The sequence below is a fragment of the Heterodontus francisci genome, chromosome 9 (genome assembly GCF_036365525.1).
Source record: "Heterodontus francisci isolate sHetFra1 chromosome 9, sHetFra1.hap1, whole genome shotgun sequence".
Lineage (NCBI taxonomy): Eukaryota > Metazoa > Chordata > Chondrichthyes > Heterodontiformes > Heterodontidae > Heterodontus > Heterodontus francisci.
In genome coordinates, this window is record NC_090379.1 from 92,322,431 (window position 1) to 92,335,009 (window position 12,579).

The 12,579-nt window shown below is 44.7% G+C and overlaps 1 pseudogene; it reads left to right on the forward strand.

The window, feature by feature from the left end:
• The first annotated feature begins 4,849 nt into the window (after nt 1-4,849).
• Nucleotides 4,850-12,140, forward strand: LOC137373910 (acyl-coenzyme A thioesterase 1-like; annotated as a pseudogene).
• The last annotated feature ends 439 nt before the right edge of the window (nt 12,141-12,579 follow it).

Below are 12,579 nucleotides of genomic sequence, written 5' to 3' on the forward strand. Positions count from 1 at the left end.
CTGTAGGAGGCTTTTCTCTCTTGGGGTTCATGTGGATTCAGAGGCTTGTGAGAAAGAGATGGGAGCAGGCAGACAGGAGAGGCTGTGGCGAGCCAGCCAGTAGAGATCATCTCAGTCCAGGAGCATTCTGCTTTCTGCTCAAACTGTTTGTACAAATTCAAAAAACTCAGGTTGTCCAACAGGTTAGTCATGTGACTAGCTGGTTTGACCATGTCTGTTTGTGTATTCAGCCATCTCAGCTGTCAACCTGGAATGCGAGCTCCCGCACCTTCAACGTCTGGTTCAAATGTCCATTGTGGGTTGAATGTCAGGGAATGGCAGCTTTGTCCTTCCAAACACTCTTTGTTAATATGCAAATATCTTTCCAGCCAAGATCTGGCAATTTTTTAAAGCAAGTCCTTTCTTCACCAACAGTTTGAAATGTAATGTCCATGTGGCGAAATTAAGATGCCTCATGCTTGGTATGTGGGGGCCTGCATATCAGTACCCTTGCTGTTGTAACCATTACAGTAGGTCCAGTTTAGCTTTTAACCGATGATCCTCAAGATGTGATGGTGGAAGACTTGGCCATGATGATGCTGATGAAATGTCATGGGGAGATGTTGGGATTTCTCTTGTTTGAGATGGTCAATATGGCTCTTAGATGGTGAGAATGTTAACTGCCACTTCCCAGCCAAAATCTGGATGTTGTTCAGCTCCTGCTGTGTAGACTGGCATGAGCTGCATCATTATCGTAGGAGTTGTGAATGATTTATTTTTAAAAGTCCGGCAGAAAACCCCAAATCAGTCTGATGTTTGGAAATCACTGTTCCTGCTCTCAGAGAGAGGGAGTGGGCGGGAGGGAGCAGGGGGACAAAGAGAGAGAAAGGGGGCAGAAGAGGGAGTAATAGAGAGAAAGGGGAGAGAGGGGGGCAGAGAGAGAGAAAGGAAGAGGAGACAGAGCAAAAAGGCAGGACAGGGAGAGATGAGGCACAGAGAAAGATGGGATGACACAGTGGGGGAAAGACGCAGAGTTAAGGGAAGGGAACAATACTGGATAGGTTTGTCCCGATGAGGCAAGGAAGGGATGGTAGGGTGAAGGAACCTTGGATGACAAGAGATGTGGAACAGCTAGTCAAGAGGAAGAAGGATTTAAGGTTGAGGAAGCAAGGATCAGACAGGGCTCTAGAGGGTTACAAGGTAGCCAGGAAGGAACTGAAAAATGGACTTAGGAGAGCTAGAAGGGGACATGAAAAAGTCTTGGCGGGTAGGATTAAGGAAAATCCCAAGGCGTTCTACACTTATGTGAGGAACAAGAGGATGGCCAGAGTGAGGGTAGGGTGGATCAGGGTTAGTGGAGGGAATTTGTGCCTGGAGTCGGAGGAGGTAGGGGAGGTCCTAAATGAATACTTTGCTTCAGTATTCACTAGTGAGAGGGACCTGGTCGTTTATGAGGACAGCGTGGAACAGGCTGATATGCTCGAACAGGTTGAGGTTAAGAGGGAGGATGTGCTGGAAATTTTGAATGATATGAGGACAGATAAGTCCCCAGGGCCAGACGGGATATACCCAAGGATATTACGGGAAGCGAGGGAAGAGATTGCTGCGCCTTTGGCGATGATCTTTGCGTCTTCACTGTCCACTGGAGTAGTACTGGATGATTGAGGGGTGGCAAATGTTGTTCCCTTGTTCAAGAAAGGGAATAGGGATAACCCTGGGAATTATAGACCAGTCAGTCTTTCGTCGGTAGTGGGCAAATTATTGGAGAGGATTCTGAGAGACAGGATTTATGATTATTTGGAAAAGCATGGTTTGATTAGAGTCAGTCAGCATGGCTTTGTAAGGGGCAGGTCATGCCTCACAAGCCTTATTGAATTCTTTGAAGATGTGACAAAACACATTGATGAAGGAAGAGCAGTGGATGTGGTGTATATGGATTTTAGCAAGGCATTTGATAAGGTTCCCCATGGTAGGCTCATTCAGAAAGTAAGGAGGCATGGGATTCAGGGAAAGTTGGCTGTCTGGATACAAAATTGGCTTTGTTCTTTGTTCTGGCCCATTGAAGTCAGAGGGTGGTAGTAGATGGAAACTATTCAGCATGGAGCTCGGTGACCAGTGGTGTTCCACAAGGATCTGTTCTGGGACCTCTGCTCTTTGTGATTTTTATAAATGACTTGGATGAGGAAGTGGAAGGCTGGGTTAGCAAGTTTGCCGATGACACGAAGGTTGCTGGAGTTGTGGATCGTGTGGAAGGCTGTTGTAGGTTGCAACGGGACATTGACAGGATGCAGAGCTGGGCTGAGAAGTGGCAGATGGAGTTCAACCTGGAAAAGTGTGAAGTGATTCATTTTGGAAGGTCAAATTTGAATGCGGAATACAGGCTTAAAGACAGGATTCTTGGTCGTGTGGAGGAACAGAGGGATCTTGGGGTCCATGTCCATGGATCACTCAAAGTTGCCACCCAAGTTGATAGGGTTGTTAAGAAGGCGTATGGTGTGTTGGCTTTCATTAACAGGGGGATTGAGTTTAAGAGCCGCGAGGTTATGCTGCAGCTCTATAAGGCCCTGGTTCGACCACATTTGGAATATTGTGTTCAGTTCTGGTCGCCTCATTATAGGAAGGATGTGGAAGCTTTAGAGAGGGTGCAGAGGAGATTTACCAGGATGCTGCCTGGACTGGAGGGCGTGTCCTACGAAGAAAGATTGAGGGAGCTGGGGCTTTTCTCATTGGAGCGAAGAAGGATGAGGGGTGACTTGATAGAGGGGTACAAGATGATGAGAGGCATAGATAGAGTGGATAGCCAGATACTTTTTCCCAGGGTGGAAAGGGCTATCACCAGGGGGCATAATTTTAAGGTGATTGGAGGAAGGTTTCGGGGAGATGTCAGAGGTAGGTTCTTTACACAGAGAGTGGTGGGTGCGTGGAATGCGCTGCCAGCGGTGGTAGTAGAAGCAGATACATTAGGGACATTGAAGCGACTCTTGGATAGGTACATGGATGATAGTAGAATGAAGGGTAGGTAGTTAGTTTGATCTTAGAGTAGGTTAAAGGTTCGGCACAACATCGTGGGCCGAAGGGCCTGTACTGTGCTGTACTGTTCTATGTTCTAGAGGGTGAGGAGGGAGAGAGCGCGATCAAGATCACTCCTAACTGATGGACATCTATCCCAAATACTCCGCATCGCCACAAGAAGCAGGCAGACATTGACTACTTGTGCAAGCAAAAAAAAAAGCCAGGCATCTCACTAAATCGGTGACCAACATAGTGAAGAGAAAGTAAGTCAATAAATTAGTCTCATTTCAAGTTTCTTCACAAAAATGCACATCTGTTGTTTTGATTAATAGTAACATAAATTTTTAATGCCTTTTATCTTTCTGAAATTCTCTCACTGGCCCCCTATGTAAGACAAAAATTATAATGTGTCCCCCTCCCCCATGTGAAAAGGTTGGACACTCCTGAGCTACAGGGTGCATTGCTGCAACTTGCCAAGGCTTCTTTGACAGCACTTCTCAAACTTGTGACCTGCACAACTTAGAAGGACAAGAGCAGCAGATGCATGGGAACACTGTAACGTCCAAGTTCCCCTTCATGTCACATCTGATTCAATTTGGACATATATTGTTCATTCATTGTCACTGAGTCGATCAAAATGCTGGACCACTCCAATAATAGCATAGTAGGAATACCTTCACCACACAGACTGCAGTAGTTGAAGAAGAAGGCCACCGTTCTCTCAAATGGCAATGAGAGATAGCAAAAAATGCTAGCCTTGCTAGGTAAATGTGGGATCACTGAGGAGCTCACTTTAAAGGGAGAAAAGCAAAAATCTACACAGTTGGGTTATAACCTTTGGTTCTGCCTCACTGAGTAAAGTCAAAAACTACGCTTGCGCTCTTCTGTGGCCGGTGGGCACAACAGGAACTGGTTGCAGGGAATAACAATATTTAACTTTATAAGTTTGTTTTCTGTTTTTATGATTTGGGGTTTATCAGTTGTTGCCCCGCCCTCCTCTGAATAGATGCACTTTTGTTAGATTACATGATTTGCTGCTGGGTGAACAGCAAAGACGAGGGCCGGGATTTTACGCTTGCCGGACGAGAGCCATCCACTGACCAAAAAGTCAGTGGCGGTCCCGCCTCTGCCGGGACTGGGGATCCAGACCAGATTTTACGGTCCCCAAGCCCTAATTGGTCTTGGGCGGGACTTCCACCTCATTGAGGCAGGAAGTCCTGCCAACTGGAGCTGCCAGGCAATCAGCAGGTCGGCAGATCTTAGTCCCAGCAGTGCCACTGGGAGAGGTGGCCAATGCTGGGACTACACCCAGCTTCAAGATGAAGATGAAGAGGAAGAACGGCCCTGGAAAAGAGGTGAGTATTTAGGGCCTTGCCGGGGTGATCGGTCAGGCCCCGGTGGGGCAAGGGGGGTCGTTGGGGGCGGGGGGGTGGGTGGAGGCAGGGGGGTAATGGGCGTCGGGGGTGGTTGGGGCATCAGGGGTGGCACTCTGTCAGGCACAGGGTGCCCAAACAGGAGGGCCCCCATCCCCAGACCTTTAGAAGGCCACCTATTTCTATCAGGCAGCTTTTCTCAGGCCTGGGCCGCCCGCCTGCCAACGGCAAACCCTGTAGTGGTGAGCGGAGGCCCTTATGTGGTCTTTAATTGCCCACTTAAGGGCCTTAATTCGCCTGGAGCCGGCGGGCTGTTCCTCACCATCACGAGCCTCCCACTCCATTTTTCGCACCCCCCACCCCCACGAGGGGGCTTAAGATTCAGGCAAGGAGCCAGTTTGTTCACAGGTGGCACTTCCTCGGGCAGGCTGTCATGTGTCGCTGGGTCCCGGGTTGAGGCAAATGTGCAGAGCAGGCCGGACCGTGACCCCTGACCATTTCCATGTGCCTCTCAACTCTGTGCAGCGTGGTTGTGGCCGGATCCCTGTCACTGCTGAGCCTCTGTGTCACCGAGCCGGGATGGCTGTGAGTGTCCAACTTCAGCCCAGCCCCGCCCCAAGTGCTTGTTCGATGAGCCGGTCCAGGTGCGGGAGGGCGGCCTCTCCCCGCTCCAACAGGTCACCATGAAGGTGACTGAGAAGGTGCAGGTTTTTCACTCCTTCGCTTTCTGCAGGGTGGACGGGCAGGAGGAGCTGGACCTGTGTCAGTCCCCGTCCCCTGGTGGTCACTGCACTGGCACCGAGCCCATGGGGCTCTTCTGATCACTGAGCCGCTGGACTCCTTTCACTCGGCTGGTGAAGAGGGACGTGGCCACTTTTCCATTCTCTGTCCACATCGAGGTGTTTGATGGACATGGGACCCTGAAGCAGCTCCCAGAGCACCCTTGGCCGTGGCTGTCAATGAGCAGTGGTTTATGAAAGAAGGGGTGACTAGGATCCCAGTGAGAGAGGGCAGGGTCCGAGGGGTCCTCTTCGTCCCACCCGGTAAGGGAGCAGATTCTGTGCAGCTTTCGAGGTTTGTAGCTAATGATTTTGGTTTTAGAGATACAGCACTGAAACAGGCCCTTCGGCCCACCGAGCCTGTGCCGACCATCAACCACCCATTTATACTAATCCTACACTAATCCCATATTCCGACCACATCCCCACCTGTCCCTATATTTCCCTACCACCTACCTATACTAGGGGCAATTTATAATGGCCAATTTACCTATCAACCTGCAAGTCTTTGGCATGTGGGAGGAAACCGGAGCACCCGGAGGAAACCCACGCAGACACTGAGAGAACTTGCAAACTCCACACAGGCAGTACCCAGAATTGAACCCGGGTCACTGGAGCTGTGAGGCTGCGGTGCTAACCACTGCGCCGCCATGTGTCCAAATGCGTCAGTGGTTATTTTCTTGCATTGATTTATTTTGTGTATTTTGTTTGCTTTTACCCAGAACGGTAAGTTGAAGTTATTGTTTAACTCAGAACATTATTGTCATTCTCTTTTGGTATTTGTTGTTCTCTTTGTTAAACTCTCTGTGCTATGCATGAGGATTGTCGTGAGAAATGATGACAACTCAGGCAGTTTTGTATTGTGAACCTCCGCTCATAGAATACTTACAGCACTGAATGAAGCCATTTGGCCAGTCAAGCGTACGCCAGCTCTCTGCAACAGCAACTCATTTAGTCCCATTCCCCTGCCCCTTCTCTGTAGCCCTACAATTTTTTTCTCTTCAGATGCTTATCCGGTTCCCTTTTGAAAGCCATAATTGAATCTGCCTCTACTACCACTACACCCCACCACCACCGCCTCCCCCGGCCTCAGGTAGTGCATTCCAAAACGTAACCATTCGTCGTTTAAAGAACTTCCTCATGTCACCATTGGTTCTTCACCAATGGGATCTGTTTCTCTGTATCTACTCTTCACCAGTCTACCTGTCACAGATGCGTCGTCCATGACATAGTCCTTGTAGAGACGAAGTACAGACTTCACAGTGAGGATACTATCCATTGTAATAAAAACAAGAAATGCTGGAACCACTCAGTGTCTGTGAAAAGAGAAGCAGAGTTAACGTTTCGGGTCAGTGACCCTTCTTCGGAATTGACAAATATTAAAAATGTCACAGTGAGGTGGGGGTGGCGCAAGAGATAACAAAGGAGAAGGTGTAGATTGGACAAGGCCACACAGCTGACCAAAAGGTCATGGAGCAAAGGCAAACAATATGTTAATGGTGTGTTGAAAGACAAAGCATTAGTACAGAAAAGGTGTTGACGGACTGAATATTGAACAGCAGCAAGTGCAAACATGAAAAAAAACAGTGGGTAAGCAAACTGAACAAACTAAGATGAAATGAAATAAATGCAAAAAAAGGTTGTAAAAAATGTAAAAAAGAAAAAAAACAACTAAAAATGAAAGTAAAATGGGGGGCTGTCATGCTCTGAAATTATTGAACTCCATGTTCAGTCTGGCAGGCTGTAGTGTGCCTAATCGGTAGATGAGATGCTGTTCCTCGAGCTTACGTTGTTGTTCACTGGAACACTGCAGCAATCCTAGGACAGAGATGAGAGCAGGGGGGAGTGTTGAAATGGCAAGCAATATATTATACAATTACTGACAGTGTTTGGATTTCTGCACATGCGCAGACTCTAGGAGTCGCTGTCAATATCAGTGGAGTAATAAAAACCTGCTTCCACCTCCATAACATTGCCATTCTCTGCTCCTGCCTCAGCTTATCTGCTGCTGAAACCCTTGGCCATGCCTTAGTTACTGCAAGATTTGACTATTCCTTTGCAACTCAGCTAGCACCCAATTTCCACCCAACATAAACTTGACAGCATCAGGAACTCTGCTGTCCGTATTCTAATCTGCACCAGGTCCCATTCACCCCTCGGCTCGCTGACGTATAGTGGCTACCTGTTCCCAAATGCCTCAATTTTAAAATTCTCATCCTCCTGTACAAATCCCTCCCTGGCCCCATCCCTCCTATCTCTGAACTCCTTCAGATGTACAACTGTTGAAAACTTTGTGTTCCTCCAAGTTTGGACCCTTATCCAACCTCCACTTCTTTCACCCACCATTGAAGGTCGTGCCGTCAACTGTCTAGGCCCTATGCTTTGGAATTCCCTCCCTAAACTTTTCCAAGCTTCTCATCCTTTGAAGACACTACTTAAAAGCTACCTCCGGCCAAGCTTTTAATCACATATCTTAACATTGTCTTCTTTGGCTCAGTGTCAAATTTTGTCGTCCTATCCTGTGAAGTTCCTTGGGATGTTTTCCCACGTTTAAGGCACTGTATAAATACAAGTTTTTTTCTCCCTCAACTTTGAATAATGAGTTTTATCATATTCAGTTGCTCTGCAAATAATCTATCTATGTTGTATATTTCGGTAAAGAATTATTTGTAATGTTTGAATTTTACAGCTGATGGTCCATTTCCAGGGATTATTGATGTGTGGGTCAGTCGGTGGGGTGGTTGAGCATCGTGCTAGTCTGTTGGCAAACCGTGGACTTCTGACACTGTGTTTAGGATATTTTGAATCTGATGACCTTCCAAAAGGATTTTCTTCATCGTGAGCTGGAATACTTTGAAGAAGCTGTGAACGTATTGCAACAGCATCCAAAGGTAAGCTGCTTTGCGTTCTATTTAGAAAATAGTTTGACGTGAATGTTTGTGAAAGTAGAGGAAAAGTCCAGTTGGTCCATGTAGAGTGTCCCATCCAGACACAGTGCAAACTAAATGCAGCATTTGCACACCGGCCCCCCCACCCCCAACACTATCATTACCCACATCAACAGTCAAATAATCTCCTTGGGTAAGCATTATTTTAAAAAGGAAAGACACCTTGGGCCAGTACCCAGAATTTCGCTTCAAAGGCAATCAAACCAACTCTGGGAGACTGCAGTGATTAATATCACTTGGCTGCAGTTCGCCCACTGGTTTCTATAACTTGCTGAAACACTTTCCCCCTCCCCTTTGAAGGCATGTTCGCCACACAAGCTGGCAACCTATTGTAGAGACTGTGAATGTTCTATGAAATATAGAGACACTGGATAAAGCACAAAGAAGATTTACTAGAATGGGTATAACCTCTATCAGGAAAGATTGAACAGGCTGGAAAACTTTTCTCTAGAAAAAAAACTGATGGGTGGTCTTTAAGATAATGAATGGGCATAATAGGATAGACGCAGAGAAATATTTCCACTTGCTGGGGAGACTAGAACTAGGAGCAAGTTAAGATAGTCATTAATAAATCCAGTAGGGAATTCAGAAAAAACTTGAATATTATGAGAGTTGTTAATGTAGAAATTGCTACCACAAGGAGTCATTGAGGTGACTAGCACAGTGGCATTTAAAGGGAAGCTAGATAAACTCATGAGGGAGAAAGGAAGAGGGATATGTTGATGGGGTTATATGAGGAAGGGTGGAAGGAGGCTCAGGTGGAGCATATACACCAGCATGGACCTGTTAGGCCAAATTACCTATATCTGTGCTATAACTATAACTAACTCACTGCTTTTTTCATTACAATATATTTTTGCCTCTTTATAAGCAAAAGCTCATGGCTTTTCAATCTGCAGGTATCCTTAACAGACAAGTGTAGTCCAGTTAATATGATTTATCGTATTTGGTAAAACTCCAAATCTGCAGCTTTTTCAAAATGTTATTGAAGCACTGGAGAGAGTTAAAGGAGGAGAGACAGAATTTAAAACTACACTGAGGCTTACGAATTGATTTTATTTTCATTGAAGGACAGGTGATTGGAAGAGATTTAAAATGCTTAAATAATGTAGATTTAAGCAGGTTATTTAACTTGCATTATGATTGCAGACCTGAAAAGCATGAGAATAAAATTGCAAAGAATCAAGTAAGACTAAAGAAAGCCTTGAGGAGATAAGTTTTGTAGACTTTTACCAATTTTGAAGTTGAATACTTGTTTTTGCTTTAATGAAGAGATTAAGTGTGCGGTTGCACTACAGCTGTAATATCAAAGTGAAGTGGTTTGATTTCACACCAGCACAGCACTTATTATTTAAATGCAGCCTGAATCTGATATCAAGATCCAACCTGACAATGAAGTAAAGCAGAGTACAGGGAGTCTCCTGCTGGGCTACTGGATTAGTTAAATAGGAACAGGTGTATGTTATTTAGCTCTGAGCCTGTTATGCCATTTTAACCACTGGAAAGAAAATATTATGCTTGACAAATCTTTTGGAATTCTATGATGACATTACGAGCAAGGTGGACAATGGGGACCCAGTGGATGTGGTGTACCCAGATTTCCAAAGGCCTTCGACAAGGTGCCGCACAAGAGGCTGCTGCATAAGATAAGGATGCATGGCGTCGGGGGTAAAGTATTAGCATGGATAGAGGATTGGTAGACTAACAGGAAGCAGAGAGTGGGGATAAATGAGTGCTATTCTGGTTGGCAATCAGTCACTAGTGGTGTGCCTCAGGGATCGGTGTTGGGACCGCAATTATTTACAATTTATATAGATGATTTGGAGTTGGGGACCACGTGTAGGGTGTCAAAGTTTGCAGATGACACTAAGATGAGTGGCAGAGCAAAGTGTGCAGATGACTGTGAAACTTTGCAGAGGAACATAGATACATTGAGTGAGTGGGCAAAGGTCTGGCAGATGGAATACAATGTTAATAAATGTGAAGTCATTCATTTCGGTAGGAGTAACAGTAAAAAGGATTATTACTTGCATGGTAAAAAGTTGCAGCATGCTGCTATGCAGAGGGACCTAGGTGTCCTTGTGCATGAATCGCAGAAGGTTGGTCTGCAGGTACAGCAAGTAATTAGGAAGGCAAATGGAATTTTGTCCTTCAGTGCTAAAGGGATTGAGTTTAAAAGCAGAGAGGTTATGTTGCAGCTGTATAAGGTACTGGTGAGGCCGCACCTGGAGTACTGTGTGTAGTTTTGGTCTCCTTACTTGAGAAAGGATATACTGGCACTGGAGAGGGTGCAGAGGAGGTTCACTAGGTTGATTCCGGAGTTGAGGGGGTTGGCTTATGAGGAGAGACTGAGTAGATTGGGATTATATTCATTGGAGTTCAGAAGAATGAGGGGGGATCTTATAGAAACATATAAAATTATGAAGGGAATAGATAAGATACAAGTAGAGAGGATGTTTCCACTGGCAGGTGAAGCTAGGACAAGAGGGCATAGCCTCAAGATTAGAGGGAGCAGATTTAGGACTGAATTGAGAAGGAACTTCTTCACCCAGAGGGTTGTTAATCTATGGAATTCCTTGCCCAGTGAAGTAGTTGACGCTTCTTCAGTAAACGTCTTTAAAGCTAAGGTAGATATCTTTTTGAACAATAAAGGAATTAAGGGATACGGTGGGAGCGCGGGTAAGTGGATCTGAGTCCACGAAAAGATCAGCCATGATCTTATTGAATGGCGGAGCAGGCTCGAGGGGCCGGACGGCCTACTCCTGCTCCTAGTTCTTATGATTATGATTAAATGCCAACCAAATGTTTACTGCTGCTTAGTTTAGCAGAAACATGTACAGTACAGTTGTTGGGTTGTTACATTTGTGTTTGTTCAATTTTTTAAGGTTAAAGGACCTGGAGTTGGAGCCATAGGAATATCAAAGGGAGCAAATGACCACATTTTTGCCACATGTGATAGTAGCAGTTAGTATCGGTGGATGCAGTGCCAACACTTAGGTAATTTGCATTACAAAAACATCTTCCTGGCCTGGGTGTGTCTGTGGACAGAGCCAAAATTCTAGAATCCAAACTGATTGATATCTCCGAGGTGACAAATAACCTAATGGATGAAGCTAACAAAGATTGCATTATCCCAATAGAAAAGGCTAATGGACATTTTTTGTTTGTGGTTGGAGAAGATGACAGGAATTGGAATACTCCACTCTTTGCTCAGCAAGCTGTTGAAAAACTGAAACAAAATGGCAAAGACAACTATGAACTTATTGTTTACCCTGAGAGTGGACATCTGCTGGAGTCCTCATATTTTCCATTCTGCTATGCCCCTTTTCATCGATTGGTGGGACAGCCTGTGGTATGGGGAGGGAAATGAAGCCACATTCACTAGCCCAGATAGATATGTGGCCAAAGATCCAGGCATTCCTACGAAAACATCTTGAACATCAGTGCAAGTTGTGAAACTATTTGATCATTTGTCAAAATTAGCGGATAAATTGCATTCTCTCAAACTTCCCTTAATCTAAGTTAATTTGTCAAATTATCATTACAATTATATACATTTGGAGGAAAATGTATTTTATTCACAATTTGAATGTGTAAAACTTGTTTTTCTGTGCAGAAACTTGTAAATTATTACTTATTTTCTTCCACATCCATTCTATTTTTAGCTGCCAATTATATTTTAGCAATAATGCTTCGCTGTACAATAATTTGGGTAAAACATTTTCTTTTAAATGTAAAATATTCTGCATGAATGTCATCATTTTTGGTTTGCTTCTGGATCAACTGAAATTCAGTGTTGGTTATTGAGTTTTTGAAGCTAAAGGTTATAGGTTTGGTATTGGCAAAAATCCCATGGTTTTTTGCCTATTAAAATGAATGAATGGAAAATCAGGAGCTGGGCAACACTGAAACAGAATATCTTAGCCACAGACCTGAAAAATCACAACTGAAAAGCAGTTACTGTAAAAAGTTTACAATTCCAATATATAGTTGATATTAAAATACTGCAGATGCTGGAAGTCTGAAATAAAAACATGAAATTCTGGAAATACTGAGCAGGTCTGGCAGCATCTGTGGAGAAAGAAGCAGAGTTAACGTTTCAGGCCAGTGACCCTTCATCAGAACTAGCAAATGTTAAAAATGTAATGGGTTTTAAGCAAATAAAGTGGGGGTGGGGCAAGAGATAACAAAAGGCAAAGTATTGATAGGACAGAGGGTCACAGAGAATAACTGACCTGAAGGTTGTGGAGCAAAGGCAAACTGTATGTTAATGGTGTGCCGAAAGACAAAGCGTTTGTGCAGAGAGGGTGTTAATTGACAGAAAAATGAACAGCCCTGGCCCAAAGCACAAACATGAAAAAACAGTGGGTAGGCAGATGGTAAAAAATGAATTATGAAATAAACTAAAATAAAATAACCAAATAAAGAAAAAATAACTAAAAATAAAAAGGGGGCCCGTCATGCTCTGAAATTATTGAACTCAATGTT